Source organism: Alligator mississippiensis, chromosome 11, assembly GCF_030867095.1.
Source record: "Alligator mississippiensis isolate rAllMis1 chromosome 11, rAllMis1, whole genome shotgun sequence".
Lineage (NCBI taxonomy): Eukaryota > Metazoa > Chordata > Crocodylia > Alligatoridae > Alligator > Alligator mississippiensis.
In genome coordinates, this window is record NC_081834.1 from 921,868 (window position 1) to 946,872 (window position 25,005).

The window sequence follows — 25,005 nt, forward strand, 5'->3', positions numbered from 1 at the left end:
TGGCTCTAGCTTCCCCGCGCAGCTGCTCGCAGCAGGCAGGGGCTGGGAGCTAGCCACAGCCCAGGCTTTGCACGGAGGGACTTGCAGCCATTCTGCAAGGGGAAGTCCATTCGCCGCGGCAAGCTGGAGAGAAGGCCTGAGCCAAGGCAGAGCAGCCAGCCCCGTCCCCTCAGCCCGGCCAGGGAGCCTGCCCTGCCAGCGCACGTGCAGTCCTGCCGTTCCCAACTGCTCGGTGCAAGGACCACCCACAAACTCCTCCATCCATCAGCCCTCGTCAGCTCCCCGGCACGGCACGGCACGGCACGGCACGGCACGTGCCCTAGGACAGAGCTTGCCTGCGTGGGAAGGGTCACACAGAGCGAGACTGCATGGGGAAGAAGTTGGGCACAGGCCGGAAAGCAATCCTGCGCCAGAGGGAGGGAGAAGAGGAAACCCTGTGGGGTCCTCACTCGTGGGCTCCACAAAGCGAGCGCCTTGCCCCGCTGCTGCGGGTGCTCGGGGCAGGGGCGCAGAGGAGCAGAGCCACACACTTGCAGCCGCTAATGACAAATGGGTCGATGTCTGCAAAGCCCGAGGGACCCAAGCCCTTCAGCACAGAGCAGCGCTGGATCCCTGCCCCATGCCCGGTCACAAATCTGCGAGATTGCTGCTCCTCTGGACCACGGACTGGAAACAGAGGCCGTGCTCTGTGACGCCCAAAGCAGAGCCTGGCCTGCTCCAGGACACGCTCACGAGCTCTCTCACCTCAGGGAGCCCAGCAAGAAAGCCCACGAGGTGGCTAGCAGGACTGCTGAAGCAGCCGGAGGAGAAGTGTCATGAACCCCTTTTGCAGGGAGCAAAATAGGGAATTGGAGCAATGTGGCTGTTTCACTTCCTCTCCCTGGGCTTCCTCTGTTGGGCTCCCATGGCTCGCCCACGGATGGGACTCGGTGCACGGGGCTTTTCCACCCACGGACCTGTCCCTCTGGCTGCTGACATGCCGTGGCAGGGCGTGGGTCAGCCCCTAGCCCTTCACCTCCAGAGAAACAATGCCAAATCTTACTTAGCTTGCAAATACCGTGTGCTTGCAGGGGCTCGGCTCCAGGCTCGAATGGCCACGTGTCTGCAATGCAAGCACTCTCAGCTCAGAGAGGCCCCAGGGCTGAGGCCAGAAAGGTTTTAGGCCAAGACCCCAGAGCACCGATGGAGCCGTGCGTGCTGCTCCGAGCAGAGGAGTGTTGGCAGAACGACGCCGCAGGAGCCCGCGTCTGCACCGAGCCCGGCTCCTGGAAGCCGACTCGGGCCCCGCAGACTGGAAGGTGAAGCGAGAGAGGCCCCCGGCTAGGCTGCGGGGATGCGGACCGGGTCCCCGGCTGGGGTGCCGCAGCCTGCAGGGCTGCTCAGGGGGCGCTGGGGGAGGCTCCCACTGTCCACGCCGGGGGCCCAGGAACTGGTTACCTGGGCAAGGGGCTGCCACTCCCTGCAAGGGACGACCCGCTTCGCGTTCACACTCCTCGCTCTGTCCTGGAGGAGGAGAGCTCTGCTTTGCCGGGGCCGTCTGGCCATCCCGAGCGCCAGCAACCGAGATGACCTGCCTGCTGGCGCTCCGGGGCTGGCTGTGATCACAGACCCGGCCTTCTGTGCATGCGGCATTTCCTCATCATCTACCGCTGCCCGGCACCGTGTCAACGGCACAGAGTTTATCCCCTGCTCCCTCCAGACCGTCCGCTCAGCGCTTCACTGAATTACCCTTCAGGGCCTCTTCTTCCCTCCAGACCAGCCCCGGCCGCATCCCTGCAGCGCAGCCGGGGGCCTCTCTCCCAGCCTCCGGTCTGGTCTCTGCCCAGCCCTACCCATTGCCTCTCTGGCCGCCACACTCCCTGCCTCTACACCTTTCCTGGCCCTGCTCCTCCCCTGCTCAGATCACTCGGAGAACGTCTCCACGGCCCGTTTTGGCCTCGGTTTCTTCTCCCGAGGGGACTTTCCCCCTCCCAGGTGACCGCTGCGGAAAAGAAGTGACGTTTATCTTAGCCTGCATCTTGGTGGCCACCTGCCTCTGCCCAGCACCGTCGGCCCTCTCCAGCCGACATATCCCAGCTGGCTTTGTCGCTCCTTCCTCTGTCCTGGGCTATCGTGGGCTCGGTGGGTTAGTCCTTGTGTGAGGCTACAGCCGGGACCGTACTTCAGGTTTCACGTTCTCCAGATGTTCCTGCTTGCCAGCCTTATTCTCCCTGCAGTTAACATTTCTGGTTACACCCATGTCTCTGAGGGGCTCCTGGACCACCTCTGGAGCCCATCACTTCATGTGTGTCCTTATGTCCCTCATCAGCATCTTCTTGGTCCCAGGAAACTCCAAAACGTGCTTGAAGAAGACACTCTTCAGTGTTCACCCCTCTGGGCGGAAGCTGTGGAGCCGGGAGCCTCCACAAGGTCTATTTTCGTGCTGCCCAGCTCTGGTGTGGTTCATTTTCCCCTTAGTGTTTCTTCTCCCTCTCTTAGGAAATAGTGTCCTCCAGTCTCATCTCTCTGCCCTGCTCGTCTCTTTAAGCGCAGGTCGGTAAAATTAAAGGTCTCTCCTCAGCGTGCCTCTTGTGTCCGAGACCACCCGCTCACCACATCGGCAGGGACACCATCTCCCCTGTTCCCCAGACACCTTTATGACTTCTTGTGAAGCTCTCTCTTTCCCTTTTCTGGGTTTTCTTTCACTTTGATCACTTGGCTTGGGTATCGCCTCTCACCCGGCTCCCACCTGTACCTGGAAGCGTCCCTCTCAGGCTCGTGCCTGCACTACGGCTTCTTCCAAACCTCGCCCAGTGCCGGCACGCACGGACTCTGCCCTGGAGAGTCATTTATCTCCACAGACTTCCCTTTTCCTCTCTCCCAGCTTCCCCTCCATTGTTCACACCAGCCCGGTTTTACCCAGCCCTTCCTGCAGCGCGAGACCCTCTCCACTCCACTTCTTTCGCCCAAGCTGCGGTCCCCTGCAGCCGTCCGGCTCCCAGAGCAGCCTTGCTCAGCTCAGGTCCCAGCTCACCACAGCTTCCAGCCTCAAACGGCCTGGCACGTCCCCTTTGCACAGGCACGGCCAGCTCCTGGTTTCGGCAGAGCTCGGTGGCAGTGCCGCTGAACAGAGCGCTAATGGCAGGCAGGCACAGGCCGAGCCACCAGGAACCAAAGGCATCAGAACGGAGCTGCAATCGTGTTTGGAAGATGCTGCCCTGCCTCTCCATCCGTGGCCAGGCCCAGCTATGCCCCTACCACGGGCTGGTTTCATGCACTGCCTTCCTCGCCAAGGTCACCGCTCAGGCTTAGAAGAGCCTCGTATTCTTCCAGCCCCATTTCCTTAAGTGGATTACTGTTCTTTTATAGAGGCCCAACAGCCACAGCGTGGGCAGAGGGGCTGAACTAGAGGGTCCCTTGTTCCCTGTGCCGGCCACGAAAGCTTTTACGTGAAAGCCAAATCGATCTAATGCTGCAGCAAGGCAGACTCCACTACAGACGCGCTAGAGTGCAGAGGTAACCGAAGCCAGCAAACAGCTGTTCCAGTGGCGGTATTATGGCACTAGCCGACTCAAAGCGCTTGTGGATCTCCAAGTGGGCTAACCTGGCCTCAAGCCCAGTCTTTACCAAGCAAGAAAACAGGGACAACAATACACAGGTGCTCCCCAGAAACGTGTTCCCGCCATCTGGCAAAGGCTCCCTCCGTTCTGGGTTTGCCAGAGAACTAAAATGACCATTTCTTTACACCGCCCGCAGCCCCCGTTGAAAGTACGGGTTGTTTGCAACAACCAGCAGAGTCCTGAGGAGTGCGAGCGTGAAGTAACACCCCTGGCTGGCCAGCTCTCGCCAGGGAAATCCTCTTTTTTAAGAGAGCGCGAATACACGCATGTTGTGGAAACGCATCTCTCTGAAGAAAGTCAACTTGAACAAAAGGAATTGCTTCTGGCGGATCAGGAAACGTTAGTGACGTGCAGGCAAGGATCGACCACCTGGAAGGAGAGGGTTTTGGTAGATGAATTACCTTATCTGTGGGCATGTATTTGGCCTCCAAAACCTCCCTTATCATAGTATTAGGATGAGATCCCTTAGATACCATTTCAGAGGCACCTTCCCCTGCCAAGTGCAGGCCCCCACATCCAGGGCGGTGAGACACGCCAGGGAAAGACTGTGCGTCTGCAGCGCGGACACGTCTCAAGGGTGCTGGGCTACCTGGCAATCCACGGCCAGGCACGTTTTACCTCTGGGGAACTCTAGTGGGAGCTCCCGGCAGAAACGGCCCCCCCCAAAGACCATTGCTCACCGTCCACCTACCGACAATGTCTCACGGGCAACTGGCATTCGGGCAGTTTAAAAAGGGATGGATCCAGGCTCTGTCACACCAGGTATGTGCACAGCAAGCAGACAACTTTTACTCAGACACAAGTCACCCCCTTGCAGAAAATGCAGATCGCCATGTTCTGAACACGAGCAAGTTCCTCATTAACACGCCGAGGCAGGTTGCGGTCTCCGCTCGGAGCCGGTTGCTGAGGCCGGGATGACCTCCGGGCAGAGGCAGGGAATCCGTGGAGATTCCCGCGGCTCCCAGACGCAGCCAGTGCCTTCGCTGCGCTTTGGCAGCAGCCGTCCCAGGCCTGACCGACGCACGCGACCGACACAGCGACCACGTCAGAGCGACCGGTCTCCGCTTCAACCGTTCCTCCTGCACTGGGACGCCAACCTGCCGCGCCAGGCGTCTGCCGCCACCCGGGAAGCGGGGGAAGCAGGTGTCAAACCGGGATTCTGGTGCTGAAAGATGGGAAAAGATCATCCATTTCAAGCCACAACGAATTTCTCCTCCGTGCGGGAGCCAAGGGGACCCCCGTGCCCGCGGCGTGCTCGGAGCGCTCCAGCCTCCAAACTCGCGCAGCGAAGCGTAGCGGCACCAACGCTCCCGAGCCCGCGGGCTGCAGCGGCGCCCACGAAGCCCAGCCCCCGGGTCCAGCTTGGTGGCTGCCACACGGCACAATCGCGCCCGGAGCAGCCCGGCTGGCCAACAGGTTTCTCCAGACCCCGGCGTAGACGGCAGAGACGCGCGGTTCCCCGGCTGCCCTCACGCGTGCCACCGCTCGCTCCCCGCCGGCCTTCGCGCCAGCTCTTTTGCATCCTGCCCCCGCCCCAGGAACTTCCCGCGCTCGACTCCGCGTCGCGTTTGAGCCCAACGGGGCCACGCGGCGGCTCCGCTCCGAGCCTTTAGTTACCCCACCTGTGGCGAAGTCGCAGGCTCCACGAGGTGCGGACCCGCAGTAGCATGCGGGTCCCGAAGAAAGCCTTCCGCGGACGGGCGAGCAGCGGTGCGGCGGGGGGAAACTCGGCGGCAGCAGGTGCCCCGGCGCGTCCCAGGGGGACGGAGCGATAATCCACAACGCTCCCGCGGAGCAAGAGCCAAGTTTGCTGCCGGTGGCCCCTGCCCCTTTCCTCTCCCGGCCTCAGACTTGGCCCGCCCGCCCTCCCCTACCCCTACCAAAGCCCCGGAGCCGGCATCTGGCGCTTCCCCACCCCCAGCCCCTGCCATCCTCCGCTCCTCTCCATTTCTCTACCGCTCTCTCATTCTTTCCGTTTCCCTAGCAACACCTATCTCGGCTCTGTGGATCGGTCCTGTGTCTCCCTCTTATCTTCCTCTTTTCTCTTTCATCTATCTCCTAATCTCCCTCTGTACTCCCAGCCTCTGTCCCTCGCCTTCCTTCTCTCTCCAACTCCTCCGGTGTCCCCCTCTCTCTGGGTTACAAGCATTTGACTCTCACTCCGTTAGCTTTTGTGCGACCGGTCGCACCAGCACGCCGCTTGCGGGCCACCTGCACGCTGCCCGGCCCATGCAGCTGCCAAAGCCAGCGGTCTCGTCCGCCCCACGCGCCGGCCGGCCGGCCGGGCCCAGCCCATGCGGGCAGACCCTCTCCTCGAGGAGCGTGGACCCGGCCCCGTCGCTCGCTGCTGGCATGAAAGGTCCAGGATCCGCTGGACTGACTTGGCTTTCCAAGCTGCGTGCACAGCTGTGGGCATCTCCTTATCTCCCCGTTGTGGCTACACCCCCAGAGGTCCCGCTGCCTTGCTTTCAGGACGTAACCCAGGCATCCCTGGCTCCGCTGTTGCATGGGGAGCTGCCCCTCCTCTCGCGCCCACCAGCTCCTGCCTGGCCCCGGTCCAGCGACAGGACCCCCAGGCCCGCGCTGACCATCAGCCAGCAAGTCTCCCCTCCCCGCCCCGCCCCTCCCCTCCGCAAGGACGAGGCCAGAAGGTGGTGGCTCTAGTCTCAGGAGTGCCGGCGTCGTTGTAGATCATTCCTGAACTTCCATTTTTATCTAATGCAATTAGGAACAGGAAGAGGCAAATTAGAGAGGAAAATGAAACACCACCTGAGAATAAATCAGAGATGTCAACTGATCGTGCCGGCATCGCTACAGCCAAAGAGACCGAAACAAAAGTGGTGGCCGGCAGGATCACGGGGGCTGGGGATGGGATGGCCGGGCTGCTGGTTCGCCAGCATCGGATCAGGGTCGTGCCGCAGCGTGAAGTCTCCTTACTATGCTACGGGATATAGACGGAGCCAAAGAAAACGAGCTCTGCCTTTCCCAGCCGGTGCTCGGCCTGTGCCAGCGCCTGCCCAAACCTGCCCTGCTCGCCGCGTCGAGAACTGGCCCGTGCGGGCGAGACTTCACGTGCTCCCTAACGTGCTGACCGTCACAAGGGCACCGGCGGGCTGGGCTCTACTGTACCACCCTCCCCATCCCGGCACGTCTGTCCTCTTCTCCACTTGACCCAAAACACCACGGCTTCCCTCCTTTCAGCTCCGCTGGCCTTCTCCCACCCAAGAAACACCCGCTTCCACCTCCAGGCACGACGGAAATGCCACGTGTCGTTCCTGGTCCGCGCTCACACGACACCCCCGGCGTTCGGGAGCCGTCACGTGCGTGTGGCCGCTCGCCCGACAGTCGGTGCGGGTCTGCTGCCCAGAACGAGAAACGCCAACGCTTCCCGCTCTCCTCCGGCGGCTCGGACTCGCCTGGCCGGCAGCGGGACACCGACTGCTCCCTGCGGCAGGTGACCAGGCGCCGCACAGCCCGTTGCACTAATTGGGCTCCGAGTCCAACTAACGTCACTTCACGCCCTCGCTACAGGAAAGGCGCCGACAGCCGAGAAAGTGACCTCGTCCCATCAGCAATCGGTCCTGCACGGCGTTGCTGGTGGCTGCAGGGTGGGGATGAGATCCAAGACAGGGTTTAATGTGTAAAAGTCAATACTGGTGGCACCTGCCTGAGCTCTGCCAGTTCTACATTACCAGGCGGCGATCGAGTACTTTACTCACACGCGCTTCCCTCTGGAAACGTCGCCGGGAGCAGGACCTCTGTACCCCTGGCTTAGTCCCCGGCTCCCTTCCTGCCGCTCACTGATTTCAGAGACAGTCAAGCCTCAGCGAGGGAGATTTGCTGGACTGAGCCATCCGCGCCTTCCCGCACCAGAGATGTGCTGCGCACCTCGGAGAGCATTTGCACGTCTGGAGCCGCTCCGAGGAGCAGTCCAGATCCGCTCCACGGCCCCAGGTCTCCAGCGCCTTCCTTCTACGACCTCGTAACGCCCAAGCAAACCTGGCCTTCCCTGCTCCACCCGCCCCGCGCAAGGTGGGCCACGGAGACGCGCCGCAGCGGGATCTGGCTCGACGAGCTTGCTTTCCTACTCACAAAACGCCCTCGGCCCCGTCTCTTGGCAATGAGCACCAGGGATAAAAACTACAATTAAAATAAAACCAACTGCTCGGATGTCAAAGGAGGAAGAGTCGGCAGGCAGATGTGGGCGAGCCCGGGGAGAGCCGAGGGAAAGGAGTTGTTCCTCTTTTGATCCTCGTCTCAAAGCCAAATGGCGCACATCTCAAGCGGAGCAGGGACCACCGCACCCCTGCAGACCAGAAAGCCTTTTAACGGAGTTCTGATCGTTTGTAAATAATTTGGGACCCGCTTGCTTTCTGCGTTTTGGGGCCGCGAGAGAATACAGCAGCCCAGGACAGACCAGCCAGCTCTGCCATCTTACCAGGTTCACTTCAAAAGACTCTTAATTCAAATCCCTCTCTTCCTCGCAAAACAATTTCTGCTTTTAAGTGAAATAAACAGGGAAAGAAAGACTTTCAAGTTCCTCCTTGCTGTAACGACTTCTCTTCTACACACTCCCTTTTCCTCTCTGAAAATAGAAGAGCTATTCAAAAAAGATGCAAAAAAGAAAAAAGGAACTGAATAGAGGAAAGAGGAAAGAAAAAAAAACCCCAGCGCCCCAAGGGGGTGGAGAAAAACAGAATGAAAAGACAGCAAAAGTAAAGAAAAGGGATGAAAAATAAAGGAGGGGGAAGAGAGAGACAGACAGAGAAGCTTTGAAAAGAAAGAATGCTTCCAGCCTGAATACAGTGTGCATGAAAACCCAGCGCTTGAAAAGAAACAGCCACATGAAATGACCTCTCTTTCACACACTGTGCCAATCACGACTACAATGTAAATCCTTTCTTCTTTTTTACATTCTCTCTTTTTCCATGGGGGCAGAGGAAAAGGGAAGAAAAGAGAGTTAATTCTCAACATAGCAGAAAATAAATCTGCCCTTTTCTAGCTCCCCAAAAGAAATACCAGGCCACTTTTAAAGATACTTCTCTCGGTAATCACACACGCAGATACGGCAGGAAACAAATGAAATCCTGTACACAGAAAGGAGCTCCTTTAATAAGGATTCGTTCTCAGTTATGCAAAAGATCCCTCAAATTAGCAGCACAGTCCTTTCCCTCGGAAGCAAACGGACCAAACACATTCAAAGAGAAAAAGACCTGTAAACAACTCCAGGACGCTAAGAGCCGCGAGGAACGGTCAGCTGAGAAAGGGCAAGTCTTGTCACCAAATGATGTGAGGAGCGCTTTTCACAGAGCGACAAAAGAAATCGAGGCCTGATCCTGAGACCCGCGGCCGAAGGAGACGGAGCAAATGCAAGAGAGCAGCACGGCACTCGAGCCAGTCCCCCAACCTCGTCTGCAACGTCTCTGCAAACGGGCCCGACGAAACGCCCCGCTCCGGCCGGCCGCTCGGGCTACCCCAGGCAGCGCCGGGCGCCGTGGAGCAAGCATCCGCACCACCCAGCGTCAGGTCCCACTTTATGCCACGGTCTGAAGTAAAGAGAAGACTGCTTTGCACGTGATCCTAGGCCGGGAGGACAGCGAAGTAGCGGAAAAGCCAGGACATCGTTAGAAACGCGAGAAGGAAGTAACAAAATGAGATGCAGCTCAGAGAACACCTCTGACGTGCCTGGGGGGGAAGAAAAGGCAGGTTAGAAAGCCGGGAAGAGGCAACAGGTAGAAGCAGATTTTACCTCGCAGCAGAGACGGGCAAGACACTGGCCGTGAATTAGGAAGGTGGCATCGCCACAGAGGCCGAGCCTGGCAGCGTGGTCTGTGCGTGAAGAGTCATCGCATCCCACCACGACGTGGCGCGGGGGTGACGGCCGCGTCCCGCAGCCTCGCCCCGGCAGGTAAGTACCCCCGGGCTGCAGCTACCTCCGAGCACAGACCAGCGAGCCGGAGGGCCCTGGGGAAGAGCGATGCAGAACTAGCCCGCGCCGCTCGCTGGGAGCCTGGCCGTGCGGAGCAAAGGGCAGGGACGTGGCAGCAGCCTACGGCTGCCTGCAGCGGGCACGGGCCTCGCGAGGACAGCGATTGCTGGCGGTGGAACGAGCGGGCCTCACTACGAGCAACAGGATAAGACAAAGATAACGGTGGCAGGAAACGCCGCTGCTCGGAGCATTGCCTCTGCTACCTGGGCACCGGTTCCTGCCTTGGCTTTGCGGCGCCCGAGCCTCACCACTGCAGAGCCAGCGCCCCTCACCCATCCCAGTGCCGCGCTGGACAGAGGACCGGTCAGGAAGACGGGGCAGCACGAGGCGGATCTGCCAGCACGGAGTTAAAGGCCAGAAGGAAGGAGACAGCCGCTGCGCGCACACGATTTTGCTGACAACTCTGTTTTTCCACGCGCTGAACAATGGCTGGCCAGGAAATGCACCCCTCCGCACTTCGCCACCGGCCAGCACGGCGCCCGGTCCTTGCTGGGAGGAAGAGGAGACTCCTCGGCCACCCTGGGACCGAACGCAGCCTTGCTGCCATCTCCTCGTGCTCGCTTCCCAGGCGTCAAGCGTGGCACCCAGAGCCCTGCGAGGGCGGACGACACGCAGGGCACAGGGGCTCAGCGAGCGTTTCCGTCAGTCTCTGGGTCGGTAGCTTGGGAAGGATGCTCCGTGCTCCTGCGAGGAGCCTGCCCCGGCGCTAGCCTGCCCTTGAGGAACAGGCAGGCCACAGCTCCCAACGCTGCGGGGCTTACGGTATTTCACTTCCAGCCTCGCCAGGGCGACGCCTGATAAAGCTCCCCAGGGCCGTTTACAAAGGAGCTCGTGCAGAGCAACGGCCCCCGGGCTCGCCGCCCACCACCACACCAGCACCGCGGCCCTGCTTTACTGCGACGCCTGGTACCCGACCTGCCGGGCTGGGCGCTGCGCAAACGCCGAGCAGGGGCCCTGCCCAAACCAGGGACTGACGGGGGAGCGAGCGACTATGGGGAGGACCTGTTCCTATCCCATGTCTGGGCAGCACCCCCAGCATCTGGCTGGAGATTTGGGGTGCCACCCTTACGACACCCGAGTGTTTGTAAAACTGAGCACTAGTTAATTCTCCGCTGTCTGCGCTCTTCCACGCAAAGCTCCTCACATCCTCCGAAACCAAGCTCTGCTCCCAGCTGGAACAAATGAGCCCACGAGCTGCCCGCGGAGACAGACGAGTGCAGCAGGCCCAGGACACAGGAACGGCGCCCGAGAGCGGGCAGACGCAGTCCTGGGGCCTCGCCGGCGAAGTCCCCGTGCCAAGGCTGCGATGCTTTGGAAACAGCACCTCCCATCCAACTGGTCATCCCCACGAGCCCCTCCGGCCAGCAAGCTGCAAGAGGCGTCTGGGCCTGAAACGACTTACCGCGGGACGGTCTTGAGGACGGCAACAGCCTCCTGGAAAGCGGGGGGGGGCAGCCGGCGCTAAGTAGCAGGAGAGCGGTGAAAGAGAGGCCGGCCGGCCGGCCGGAGAAGGAGCGCAGCACGTTTTCAATCTTTCCCCACGGAGTTCAGCAACGGCCCCAAATACGCACATGGGAACACGTTACACACGACGCTCGTTTTCTGTGGCCCACAGATAAAAGGGAGAGAGGATGCTGGTGACCTTTTGTTTGGCAGAGAAACAGAAACCCGGAGAAAGCATTTGATTCCCTTATCTTCCTTCTGGGAGTCAGCCCAGCCCAGCCCCTCCGGGAAAGGCTCAGCCACAACTGTACTAACAACTACTGTTTTGCTCAAAAGACTGGGTCACTTCGGAAGCAAGACTGACCACGATGAGACGAACAGCGGTTCTTCAGCTCCTTTTTTAAGGAGGGGAAAGGGTGAGTTTCTGGCTCGCTTGGAAAGCATCTTCTAAGCGACGCAGCAAGCAGGTACCTGGCACAGACCAGCTATTAGGAGCCGGCTCTTAGGCAGCGCGGTCAGTCGTGGCCCAGCGTTGTGGGGTGATGACGGCAGAAGTCCGCCTCGCGGTCTGCTGAGGGGGAGCTGCCCCCGGTTCTGCCTTGCAACTCCCCTTTCTGGGCGAGCCCCTTGCACAGGTTTCCTGTCTACCCACTGAAGCCAGGGTGGTAGAAAAGGTATGGGCTCAGCTCGGCCCGTCTCTCCGCCACCAAGCATCCCACGTTCTGCGACTCCAGCTCGAGCGTGCGGCGCTAGCTCTCGTTTCCAAGGAAGTTCCCAAACGCTCTCCCGTGGACCGCAGCACCCGAGGCAACGAGCAGCAGAGCAGGGGCTTGGCACTTGGCCGTGCACCGGGTTTTGTTCCTGCCTACCCTCATCCTTCCACAACTCTGGAGCAGAGGCTGGCTTGTGCAACGCACTCCCAGGTGAAGCCTTGCCTCTGGGCCGCAGCGGCTGCACTGCAAAGGTACTCAGCGGAGACTGCCTGGAGGCAGGAAACAGGAGGCAAGACGTCCCCTAAAAACAGCGCACAGTCTGGAGTGCGAGGCACACTTAAAGAGCAGGGGCCTCGGTACAAGGCTCTTGCACTACACGCTGCTGCGGCAGTGCAGGATCCTGGCTCCTCCTGGAGAGCAGCACGTGAGAGCGCGGCAGCACCGTGGCCAGGAACTCTCCGTCCCGACTGGTTTGTTCACTAATTGAACAATGCGTACCTTGCCGTCATCTTCTGGCAAACAGGCTGAACCAGGCCACCTGGCAGTTTCCTTGCCCGGTCTTGATTTTATCTGCGTGCAACACTGTTATGATCTCCAGATCCGATTCTCGGCAAGACTTCCCCCCGAGATGATCGTGGTTGTGTACACGGGCGTGTCGGTAACGAGCGGACCCCCGGCCTTGTCTGCCTTTTGTTTGACCATATCTGAACAAGAGTACATACGTGCGTGTACAAAAAGGGCCTCTTGAAAAACTTACTTCTTTAAACCACAGCCTGGGGCCAACAAAAATGGTGGCTTCTGTCTGCCATCTCCTTGCCCTGAGAGGCAGCGCTCGGATCTCAAAAGCAGCGTGTTTCAAAACACTGAACTTCATCACAAAGGGAAGAAAACTCCAGCATGGAGCCAACCTAAAGCATAAAAAGTTTTGAAACTCTGACAGGTAAAATTCAAGCCCTTGAACTTGAAGTGACTGATGTGGAAAACATCTCTCTGGTCTGGAAGGCATTGTTTCTCTCCTAACGAAGGATAATAAATGCATGGCAGCTACAGGGTGGATGGTTTGGAAAATAAAGCCAATTGAAGATGGCTTGGAAATCCAGGAGAGACTGAAATCAAGCCTTGGGCTTCAAAAAGAAAAGGGAATTACTGTCTACTTCAGACATCTCTGAGGACTCTATTGGACGTACCTCGGTAAAAGGACTGCCTGGAAAAAAAAGACCCCAAATCTGACGCCTTGCACTCCTTTGGCGATTCAGAAACTTAGGAGAGGAGAACTCGAGCCTTGAAACATGCCAGGATTTCATATTTAAACACCCACGGCGGAGCGTGGAAATATTCCCCTGCTACGCTTCTGCCTTCACGAAGTGCCCAAGAGAGGTCTGCCAGCCGAGCACGACTTACAGGACGTTGCCGCTGCTTGCTCAGAAGAGGCGCGAGCGGCAGCCGCGCGGTCTGCAGAAGTGCTCGGGCCGCGCGTGCCGACGGGACGGGACGGGACGGGACTGGAGGGAGCTGCTCCAAGCCTTGCCTGCACTTCGGTTCAATTCGCGACGTCGAAAAGGAGCACGGGATCGCCTCTGCAGATCCCACGAGGTGCGCGGGAGCTGAGGCCTCTGGCTCGGAGTCGGTCCCTCAGTCCCGGGCACGGTGTAAGATCTGCAGAGACCCTCCCTCGGCTCGGCGCGGTGCAAAGCTCTTCCCTCCCGTCCCCTCCGCAGCCAGGCCGAGACTCCCGCACGGAGACCGGGCCGACAGCAAGCTGGGAGCCCAAGCAAGGGCTTCCTTCCTCCGTCCCTCCAACTCTCTCCCTGGCCGCAGAGGTCAGTCGACCGTGCCCAGGCAGCGAGCCGGCTCCAGAGCCCCTCGCGCTCCCAGAGCTCAGGGCTGGCTATTAGCAACTCCAAGCACGGTCTAGACCAGCAGTCCTAGACCCAAGGCATCCCGTGCCAGACTTGAGGCCCCCTCCATACCCGTTGCAAAGACGCATGCAGCGCTTGCCGAGGGGCTGGGCGGTGGGGAGCAGGCGGGCATGAGCTGGTCCCGATCCATCTCCTCGCACCCCGGGGGCACCCTTCGAAGTCTCGGCTCTCCTCTCCTGACACCGCGGCCGAGAATCGCTGGTCTGGGCTTCGTAACACCGAGGTTGCTGGACACGGCTACGATGTGCTAATTTTTTCCCCTAAGATAACAGCTTTTTCCCCCCTCTTTCCCTACTTTAACTGCAGGTTAAAGATTTTGCCTGAGAACTGCAAATCTATTTATTTTAGAGAACTACAACCAATAGGGTTGCTGGCTGTTATCCAAGGGGAGTCTTGATACAGAATCTATTTTTATTCCACCTTCATAAGTTTTATATTTTTCTTAGACTCTGTATGATTACTCATTAAAAATAGAAGTCATGTAACAGTTCCCACTCAGCTTTTCCTGAAGGCCTTTCAAGGATGCTTCTCACCCTTGCACCAGTCAGAGTCTCTGGAGCGACTGAGTTACACCTGGCTCACGACCAGAGGGGCCGACGGCAGCTCCAGGGCCCGCTGGCTTTGCTTCTGGCCTGGCAAGAGCCATCGCAGCAGCTGGCAGCCACTTGAGCCTGGCGATGCCCGTGATACCCCCTGCACCAGGTGGAGCCACGGGGGCATGGCATCACATGTACAACCGCGGCTCCTCGCCTGGCTCCAAGACCTTCAGACTTGAGCAGCATACATCGGTTCTGAAGAGCGTGGCTGGAAGAGCGACCTTCCTTTTGGCCAGAAGAAATGGCCTAATCCCACTGGGTTACACCAATTGACACCACTCGGGAACCTGACCCTGCGGGCCGAAAGCCAGCTGTTTGCGTGCAAACTAAACTGGGCCAGCCACGTGCTGCTGGATACGCACGCTGCCCCACGTGCGCTGGGGGCACGGTCCCAGGAAGCACGTGCTTTATAGCCCAGATCCTGGAGCTTTAATGCAGGCCGGGCTCTCCCGGACTTCAAAGGGAGTTTTACAATTGCATGGCAAAGGCAGAACAGTGCCCTATTTATGCTTACATGAGAGGGGATGATGAGCGACGGCTACGAAACAAAAGGTGAGCGCTGCTTCGCTCTCCAGCTGCTCTTTGACAGGCACGTTGCAGAACGCTTCCCTGCGTAACCTCGTCCGGGAAGAAGCCGGCTTCCTCCCCTGCGCCAGAGTGCGAGGCACGCGAACTGCCCCCGACTGACCCAGGCGGCGGACCCAGTGAGGACCAGCCTTCGGCACGGACGGACGTGCTGGTGGCGGTCGGCAGGCGCAGGCCAGCACGACCAAGGCACGTCTTCCAGCTAAACTTCAAACCGTACCAAACCCCGAGAGCCGGATCGAGGCGCACAGATCTCCCCAGAGATAATTTGGAGGACTGAACCGGAAGCTTAGGCTGAATGTCTTTGACGGGGAGAGCGATAAGGCTGTGGCACAGCGCACGCTGAAGGAAGGCATGGAGCTTTCCACTAGCAAACTTTAGCCCGATGGCCAAACTCCTGCTCCGAAAAATATTTCTTGGAGCCAAGTGACCTGGTAAACTCCCAGCTACAGTTTTGTGAAGATCGGCACTGAAGGACAGCTCACGGGAGACTCGGGATACCCGGGAGGCCTCCGGCTACGCTGTGGGAACACAACTTCGACAGCGACTGTAACAGCATTAATACTATTCAGTATGTGAGATGCTTTTGTCGCCGTATCAGCACATCTTTCAGCAGCTCTGTCATTATTATGTGTTGCCATACCATGAGGGTAAAGTCTAATCCAAAAATATACCAAATATTTGCAGAAGCCAAGTGGTTTATTATGCATTACTGCAGGAGGCCCTGAGCAGAGAAGGGCTAAGGGCTGCAAGCTGGAAACGCGGCTCTTGGCACGCAAGGAGCCCCCCTCGCGCTGCCGCAATTGCAGCGACCGAGGAGTGGGTCGGACAGCTGGGATCGGCCATACCTGCTGAACGGACGCAGTTCTCTGTAGCTGGGCGAAAGACTAAGGAAATGACTGACTGACTAGACTTCAGCACCGCTAGGCTGCCCTGTGTGCAAGGGGGGCAACGGGGGAGCAGTCACAGAGGATGCCCTTGCAAACACCCCAACACCTAATGGCCCTTGCTATTCCGAAAAGCTGTGCTTTATTTCTCCAACCAAATCCTCTCTGCCTTTGACTCCTGGTGCATCCGCGCAGAACGCTGGCCCAAGTGCCCTGGATGCTTTTGCGCTTGTTTTCACTCTTCAAACTTTTCAAAGATCTCAAAGCCAACCGGCAGAATCCCGTTTATTTTGCCCACGAGGGACGCGACCCATCAATCCAGCATTGCAAAGCACAATCCAAAAGCATGTTTGGAAAAAGCCTGTCCTGTGCAATGGAAAATCGAGTGGGCAGCTGGCTGGGCACTGCTGGGGAGGGGAATCTTTTTGTTCTGTATTAATTTAAAAATAAAAACCCGTATTTGCGATGCTTCGTAACACACTTGTCTGCCTGCGTGGTTTCATTTAAGGGTTGGCAATCCAACCACTGCTCATAATCAGCATGGCATGAACAACACGGCGGCTCGCATTTTCAGAAAACGTCTCCACAATTAGTGCGGCGCTTCCAGACGCACAGAGGTAAAGGAAGCCTTTTAAATATACAAAGTATTCCCTAGCAGGAACCATTTGCTCGTATATGCCCCGCGTAGCTCCTCGTGAAATAAAGCCAGCTCCTCCACACTCATAAATCAACGCTCATTGTCTTCCGCAGAAGAGGTCTAAAATTATCCTGACGGGCTGGAAGGATGTGCTGAACGGCCAGAGAAGGGAACTGGGAAGGACAAGGAGGAAGCGAACGCGGAGGCTTGGGCTCGATGACTAAAAAGGCTCCCTTCGGTTCTGCTCGCGACGAGCCCGTCTGCCGCAAGAGCTCCTCTCTCTCGTGCTGCCCGGAAAGTCAGGCCCGATCCCGCGGCACGCCGCCGGAAAGCAGCCGCGCGTCCGAGCTCGAGGGGTCTGCGCCACGGGCTAAAGGCTCCTCGTAAATCAGGGCTCCAGAACGGGGGCTCTTAAACAGCAAGTGCAAGACGGTCAATGAGAAAACATCATCGACTTCCATAAAATGGAGAACGGCAGACTCGAGTCGATCAATGCCTGACAATTAATACCCGGTGCCTGTTGGAGACAAATGGCTTTGTTTGCACTACAGCGCGCTGACATTACAGCTGATCTTTTATCACCAGCCCTTTTCCAATGGTGGAAAGGGAAAGCCCAAGAGCGGAAAGGCTTCCGCTGGGGGCGAGAGGGAGGCCGAGGGCCTTTGCTTGCTCATACTCCGGGTGGAAACAGTGAACAGCTTCCCCGGGTCTCTATTCTGAACACAACCCAGAGCACTTCCGGAGGGCAGGCCCGGCGGGAGCCCACCCTGGCCGTGCCCAGCAGGACCAGCCCCGTTGCAACCGAGCCCCCAGGACAGCGAGGGAGGGCAGTGCCCAGGCACGGCGGGCGCGAGCGGCGACTTCCTGCTCTTGCAGCCGCGCTTCGCCGCGCGACTTGGAGCTCAACTTCCAATTCCGAGTCGTTGCAGAAGATGAAAGCCGAAGCCGTGGTCAGCGCCTGCCGGCTGGGAAGCAGCAGGAGGCATTATTAAAAACGGGGCGGCTGCAGGAGAGTCCTAATGGGGCCGCGCTGGCGAGGGCGAAGGAGAACGCGGCTCCGCACCCGAGTCGGCGTGACAGCGAGTCAGAAGAGCTCACATCCATCTCTCGCTCTTCGAGAGACAGAGAGCGAGCGGCATATTAAATTTTAAACAAAGCCCTCCCCGAGGGAAAACATCCCAACTCCCTCCTCCGGCTCGCTCCTTTTATTTCCAATGCTGTGAGTCGTCAGCCCACAGAAACCGAAACGCTCTTAATCTCAGGAGTTTAAAAAAAATCCACGGAGCAGCTGGCGTGCCAGGTCTCCGGAGGGGGGGACGGGAAAAGGCCCCGGCTTTGGGCACACGCCTTCCCGGCTTGCAGGGCACCGGGACCCTGCTCGCAAGAGAGAAGAAAGAAGAGGACAAAGCACGGGGAGAAGCGGGGGCTCGAGGGAGAGGCAAGAGACACCCGCCAAAACGAAGGCAGAGCGAGAAGCAGCAGTGTCAGTCCGTGGAAAAGAAAAAGGACAAAGAAGGGGAAACTGTCTGGAGCCAGGGAGCACGCACACGCGGACAACGCTGCTGCTGAGAAACAGGAAAGATAAATTTAGATCGAGCGAGCGCTCTTCCTCCTGTAACTCCATCGCTCCTTCCTCCCTCTTCCCCGCGGTACACGCCCCGGGCGCGCGGGCAGCCCCGCTCCTTCGCCACCCCGGCAGGCCCAGGCTTCGGAGTTACCTGCAAAAGGCAAACCGGACAACTGCCCCGGCCTGGCCTCGGCGCAGAGGGCAACGGCAGCACTTCTACAGCAACCAATGCTTCCCTGTCCGGCTACCCCACAACGCGCCTTTACACCAAACGCGCACGTTCCCATGTCGAACGAGCCGCTTCTTATGGCATCTGCCAAGATCCGGGGGCAGCGTTGCCAGCTGTCCCGCAGGGGTAAATGGCACCGGTTCAGGAAGATGCAGGACCTCTGGATGCAAGTCCTGTGCCTCCCTGGGAAGAGGAAGGCCTGCGCCACGGGTAGCAGAGAGCTCGCGTTTCAGGGGCTCGCACCCGAGCGGCAGAGAGCCCCGGCTGGGCGGCCAGCATCGCAAACACCTGGGCGCTGCGGTCCTCTCCTTACCTGGCCCACTGCAAACACAGCTCCACTTCCCTTGCTGGAGCTGAAGTCTTTGCAAACGCTGGCGGGCCGATCCCCGCCGCGGGGCCACAGGCCCTCGGGGGACACGGATGCAGCACAGCGCACCTCAGCGAGCCGTCCTGCGGTCCTGCTGCAGATTCAGAGCAGCCCCTGCCCCGCAACAACCCCGCTGCGGGCTGTCTGCTGTTCTCCTCCCCGTGCCCGAGGAAGGCACCGGGAAAATCCCAACCTGCTTCCCCAGGGCTCGTGGGGTGCTCTCCCCGCGCCCACCAGACAGCAAGTGGCCGCCAAGGAGCTCCTGTGCAGGGCAGCGGGGAGCAGGTGGAAGAAGCAAGACTTGCCTGGAGCACTATCAGCTCGCAGCAAAGCCTCTCCTGAGGCTGGGAAGCCGCCGGGATCTTCCGATCGAAGCAGCCGGGAGGGCCTCGGGAGGCACCTGGATCTGGAGAAAGGGAAGGCCAGGCTCCTCGTTAGCTCTTGCACGAGAGGAGGAGAACTTGGACTCAGATTCTGACACGATAAAAAGGCCAGAACAAAAGAAACCTGGACCTTGCATCAACTTTGCAGGCGGTGACAGGTCTGCATTTCGCCACCTGCGGCGGAGCGCGGACAGACGCCCAGCCTGCGTTCGGGCTCCCGTCCTTCAGAAGCCACAACTCCACAGCTGACAGTCCTCCGCACGGTTTTGCTGGGGTGTGTGACTCAAAACCAAAGTCCCGTACTGGGCATATGCAAAGTAGCCTGAGGAGCAAAGTCTCTAACCCTGGAAGGGACTTAATACAGATATTTCAAGAGTCTAAAACAATGGTTCTCTGCCTTGCCAGACCTCGCAGAAAATGCCAGCCCTTAGTTTTCACTTGATTTTTGACTCCAGAAAAATACTGGAGCAATTGTCCTGTTGCAAAGAACTGAGCCAGACCACAGCAGGTCAGCTTGTCTGTGACGCTAAGGATTTCTGCCTGAAATCTCTGGGTCCGTCCTGCGACTCACGGCTGAAAACCTACCAGCGCTATCATTGCGCAACACCCTTGAAAAGATCTCGCAGCACCCGGGGACGCCACGGCCGAGAATCGCGGGTCTCAAAGCAGTATTACAGTGCCTTCTTTTTTAAAAATGGCCAAGCATAAAAAAAAATTTGAAGAAGAAAATAAATCCAGACAAAGAGCACAAACAAAATTGCTGTCCGTGACGACGCTTCAACCAGAGCTCATAAAGCTCTGAAAATAGGAGTCTTAGCAGAGACCAGTGACAAACCCTTCACTAACGCAGCAAGAGCCAGACGGGGGAAACAACTGAACGCCAGGACAGCGAGTGGCGCGCACGAGGCAGAGCCTTTCAGATGTGTAATCTAGGCAACGCAGATCTGTGGTGCAGACATGTTCGGCGCATCTAGTAAGAAAAGCCCGAGGAGGCACGGAGGCCTTAATCAGGCAGCATCAAGAAGAGATGAAGAAAAGAAAAAAATGCTCATTTATCCAATTTTCTTTATCGCTGCAAGAAACCAATCTAACGATGTAACTACATTAACAGACTTATTATGTAACCTCTGAAGAGAAGAACGACAAAACCAGAAAAGGCAAGCCCGTGGACATCTGCTTGAGCTTGCTCTCCTGAAGATGCCAGATTATGCAGCAGCAAGGATCTGAAAACGGTCAGACCCTACAGGTTTCCAAACTCGGCCAAATGTATTTGTTCTGATTCTTAACTGCAAAAATCTTGAACTCTTGGTTCAGAGATGATATCTTTTATTAGACCAACTGAGAAATTGCAAAAAAATGACCTTTTTCTGCAAGCTTTCGGGCTCACACTCCCTTCATCAGGCTCAGGGAAAGTTAAAGATGGTAACAAGTCCCCATATGCAGGAAATAAACTTCATTTTTGCACAGAGGAAGCCAATTCTTAATCTATTTTCATCACCAAAAGTTTCCCTACTGCCTACCCTGACCAGAAAACAGCAATAATCTGTAAAGGCAGCAGGGATGCTTTGTAAACCTTACAGGTTTGGGATGCTTTGTAAACCTTACAGGCACGAAACCCTCCTAATCCTGATAAACTGCAGCCACGCATCAGTTGTGTGTGGCCTGCACCTCAAGCTGCCTTCCCTGCAACATCGCTCTCATTACCAGGATGGATTAAACCGCACGCAGAGCAGCAGGAGATCGTGCATAGTCTCTAATGCAGATTTCAAAGCATAAAAATCAATGAACATGCACACGCGTACCCACATACTACTTCCTAGTTTAAATAAGTTCTTCCCTAAAACAGATCTCCTCAGCTAAAAATTAAAGAAAAGCAGGGTCACATTTAAAAGCAGACTCCTTTTCAGGCTCTGGAGGAGATTCTGGCGCTGGGAAGTACCAAAACCCTTCCGGCCTGAGTTTTCGGTCGTAGCCGTGTTGGTGTAAGGACACGGGCGTCCTGCAAACTTCACTGCATTAATCTACTGGATACAAAAAGTCACGGACTCAGCATGGACATTGGGTTTACGACAGGACAACCTGCCCGACATCTGACCCCCACGTACTTGCCAGACCCCACCTCTTACACTTTTCTTTCCCCTTCCTCCCCTCCCGTCCTTCTCTACCCTTTGTCTTCCTAATGTCCAGCTATTTGCTTTTCCACAGACCGCCTCTTTTCTACCTTGGAGAACTCAAGTACAGGAGTCTCCCTCACTTCCCTTTGGCATTTCCCCTCTTCCCCCTACCTTTTGTTTTCCTAATTTCCACCCATTTCCATCATCATGGCTGACCTCCTGTTGCACTTTTAGCTCCTTCCATTCCCTGGGGATCTCAGACCAGCAGTCTCCCTGTACCTGAAGAAGGGGGATTGCCCCCGAAAACTTGCCAAGAACTTTTTTCTAACTACTGAGTTGGTCCAATAAGAGAGATCACGTCTACCCAAAGATCCTCGCTGCCTCCAGGCCCAAAAGCTTCCGTCCTTGCCTGCTGCAGGAACAGCACGCAAGCCGCTCTCCTGGAAGTTTAAACGTTTGCCCCAAGTGCAGCCCAGGCTTTGAGCCACAGGAGAAATGCCAGCGGCTGGGACTGACGCTCCAGTCTTAACGTTAATATTAACTGAAGCGCGGCTGGGTGGAAGCGTCGCGTTTGGTTGTTTACCGCCAGTTAGGACAAAAATCTGCCGCCCCAAAGTGACCGACTTCAAGGGACAAACCAGAGCCGCCCAGCCCGCGAGCTAAGCGTGTGCTCAAGCCCTCTGTTCTTCCTCGGGGCTCAAGAAGCCAGGGGCTCCTGCCGGGACCAGGTGGCACGCCTGGGTCACCGCTTCTCCTCGCCCCACCATGCCTTCCCGAGCCAGCACCTGCCCAAGCAGCCAGGGGAGCCCCGCAGGCTCAGGCTGAGGGTGGGAACACCTTGTCACAAGAACATGAGCAGGGGAAGGACAGTCCCCGTGCTGTCTGCCCCGCTTCTCGTGAAGCCTTTACGCTCCCCTGCCTATGTGCTAGAAGATGTCCCCAAACCCAGTCCTTCATCCTCATGTCAGCCCCTGGGACTCCCTTTCTTAGCTCCCAACTCAGACAGGACAGGACAGGACAGGACAGGACGCCTGCGGGCACTTGCTTCAGCTCATTCGTTGAGCCTTTTGCCATCAACCTACCCGCCCTGATCGTCAGCCCTGGGCAGCAACAGGACTTCCTACAGACCGAAGCCCTCCTTGTCCTACGTCCCCCTTCCCCGCCCCGCACAACGCAGACCTTCCTTGAGCCCCCTTGAAAGTCTTACCGTCTTTGCCCCTATGCTTTCATTTCCCTCCCTCATATGCACAATCTGGAAGGGATCTGACATGGTCTCCTCACCTGAAGTCTCTTTTAATCGTGATTTCTGCACTTCATTTTTTAAATTCTGGTTCTGCCTGGCTACTCAACAGCAAGGGCCCAGAACGCGGTAGCCGAGCAATCCCTGGTTTGCCATCCATCTCCACATGCATCTCAACGCCGCCCATGATTTCCAAGCATCCTGACAGAACGGACTGCTCCTCGCATGCATCTGCTCCCCGTACACGTCACTGCCCCAACACGGGCTTCCTCTACCTGCCCCTTGCCAGCATTTAAGGGAAGGGCTCGCTCCTTCTCCTCGGACTGCTCAACCCACCTGGGATTCTCCCTCACCGAGACACCGACTCGTTTCTCCTCCTTAGATTGTGTAAGTCTGATGCCAAGGATACCCCCGCATGCGCCAAGCTGCTGGTATGAGAGCTGCCGAGCAAATCTGTGCGGGACACCGCGTTGTTCGGATGGGATGTCAACCCCACATGCAAGTTAACCTCACATTTTCAGGAAAAAACAACTTACTTCATGAATACAAGTCAGATACTACAAATACAGACCTTGAACTGCTATTGCTCTTACAAAATCTCACAGGATAATCAAATAAACAAGGAAAGGGCCCACAGATTTAAATGCATTAACGATGCTAAAAATATGCACTGAAAAAATCCAACTTGGTATTTTTATTGCAGGCACAAAAATAATGCAAGGACCTAAGTCAAGCCTTTTAGGGGCCTGATGATGGGTCAGCCCCATTTATAAGTTGACTGCTATTTTATGGTTAGACTTGCAATGATCCAGAGGACAACAAGAAAAAGAACTACAAACAATGTAGGCACCGGCTGATTTCTGAGCAGCAAGCCAGGAGGGTACAGGATCCCATTGCAGCAGCAGCAACCTTCAACGTACTCCAAGCCCTTTTCTGTAACGGGGCCCGCTCCCCTAACCCCAACACCCGTTTACCAATATGAACCAGGCAACACGGCTAAGAGATTTAAGGGCAAGAGGCACCACGAGAGCGCCCAGCCTGAGGCCCGGTCCATCAACAGAGAATTTAACCCGCTTACCTACCACTGACTCGCTCGCTTGCACCTGCCTGAAATGCATCTTCCAGTCCGGAGGCATCGAGAAGCGGACGCACTTCCCCTCGCCCCTCGAGTGTCTGTTCCAATGGTTCAGACACTGCCTGTGATTTCTAATCCAGATCGTCTGCCATCAGCTTCCAGCCATGGGGTCCTCTTTTCCCTTTCTCCACCATCTTAATGTGCCCTTTGCACCCAGAAAATCTCCCCGTGAAGGTATTTATACTTGTGACCAAGTTACCTCTCGGTCTTTTTTTCCTCCATAATAAACAGAAGAAGCTCCCCGAGGCTCTTGCTGAAGCTGGTCTCCAGATCTCAATCCATTTTTGCGGCTCGTCTCTGTCCCCTCTCCAACTTTTCAACCGCCGTGCAAAAGTGCACGTGCCAGGCCGGATGCAGCACCCCAGGAACGGCCCCACAACCACCACGTACAGCGGTAAAGCCACCTCGCTGCCCCGACTCCGTTTCTACATCCAAGGAGAGCGCAGGAGCTCGTGTTGAGCAACCTGCCCACTACGACCCCCAAATCTTTTCCCGTCCCTGCCGTCCCGGGGGATTCTCCATGTCTGTAGGATGCATACCTTGGCATTCGGCCGTATCAAAGCACGTTGCTTGAGCGGGCCCGGGCTGCCCGGCAGTCCAGACTCTGTCCCTGTCTTCGCTATGATTTCCCACCCCGCCAGTCGGTGTGCCAGCCAGACACGACCAGTGAGGGGCCACCTTTACCTCCAGGGCCGTGCTGGGCTGCGTGGCCATTCCTGCAGAGCCTCCCTGGAAATGCCTCGGTTCATGTACAGCGCCCTCCTGACCGCTGCTCTCCAAGAGCCGTCTGCCAGCCTGGTCTGGCTCCATTTAACAGGTGCTTTCCTAAGGCTGCACCGAGTGCTTTTTCAATCAGAAAGTTGGGGGACAGAAACTCCTTGCAGGTGTGAAGACATCCAGGAATCCCTGTCAGGTCAGAGATTTCCCCAAGCCAGCTCCAGACTAGACGGGCTGCATCAGGCAGCGGGATCGCCCGACGGGGCAGGCCAGCCGTCTCTCTAGCCCAGCACCCTCCCTGGCCGTGGCCAGAAGCACATACTTCCGCTGGACGCCGAACAGAGGTTTTCATTCCAGCCATCTACAGCAAGCCCAGATCCCTCTCTTGGGTTGGCACTGCTAAATCCAGACCCTTGCAGGCCACGAAGCAGCTCCAGCCCTCGCTCCGGGGCACAGTGCTTTGCATCCAGCCACGAGGTTTCCACAACCCGCTTTGTGCCGCTGCCCAACCTAAGCAACCTGGTGCTCCCTGCAGAAGCTGCCACCGTAACGGACACAAGCAACAGCGCGGGGCCCAGCACTGACCACGGCAGCCTGGCAGTTCAACATTTGCTGGGGTGGAAAAGAACCGCTTTTGCTCTTTTCCATCCGTCTCCTACCCGGGTTTTGATCCAAAACAGCCTCTTTGCCAAAACAGCTCTTGATGCGCGACAGGCCTGTTGGAGTCTAACCACAACTATATCAGCATTCGCCTTCATCCACTGTCGCAAGCGCCCCCAGATTAGCAAGACACCGCTATCCATCACGGACCCCAGGCTGGCTGGACCCTAGCCGAACGTGATCTCTCAGGTGTTTCTTCACTATTTTCAATTATTAATTCATCCC

General features: G+C 57.4%; 1 protein-coding gene across 6 annotated transcripts in view; it reads right to left on the reverse strand.

Moving 5' to 3' along the window:
• Positions 1-25,005, reverse strand: part of ZNF710 (zinc finger protein 710) — a 57,342-nt gene that overhangs the window by 14,448 nt on the left and 17,889 nt on the right. The window lies entirely within an intron of this gene.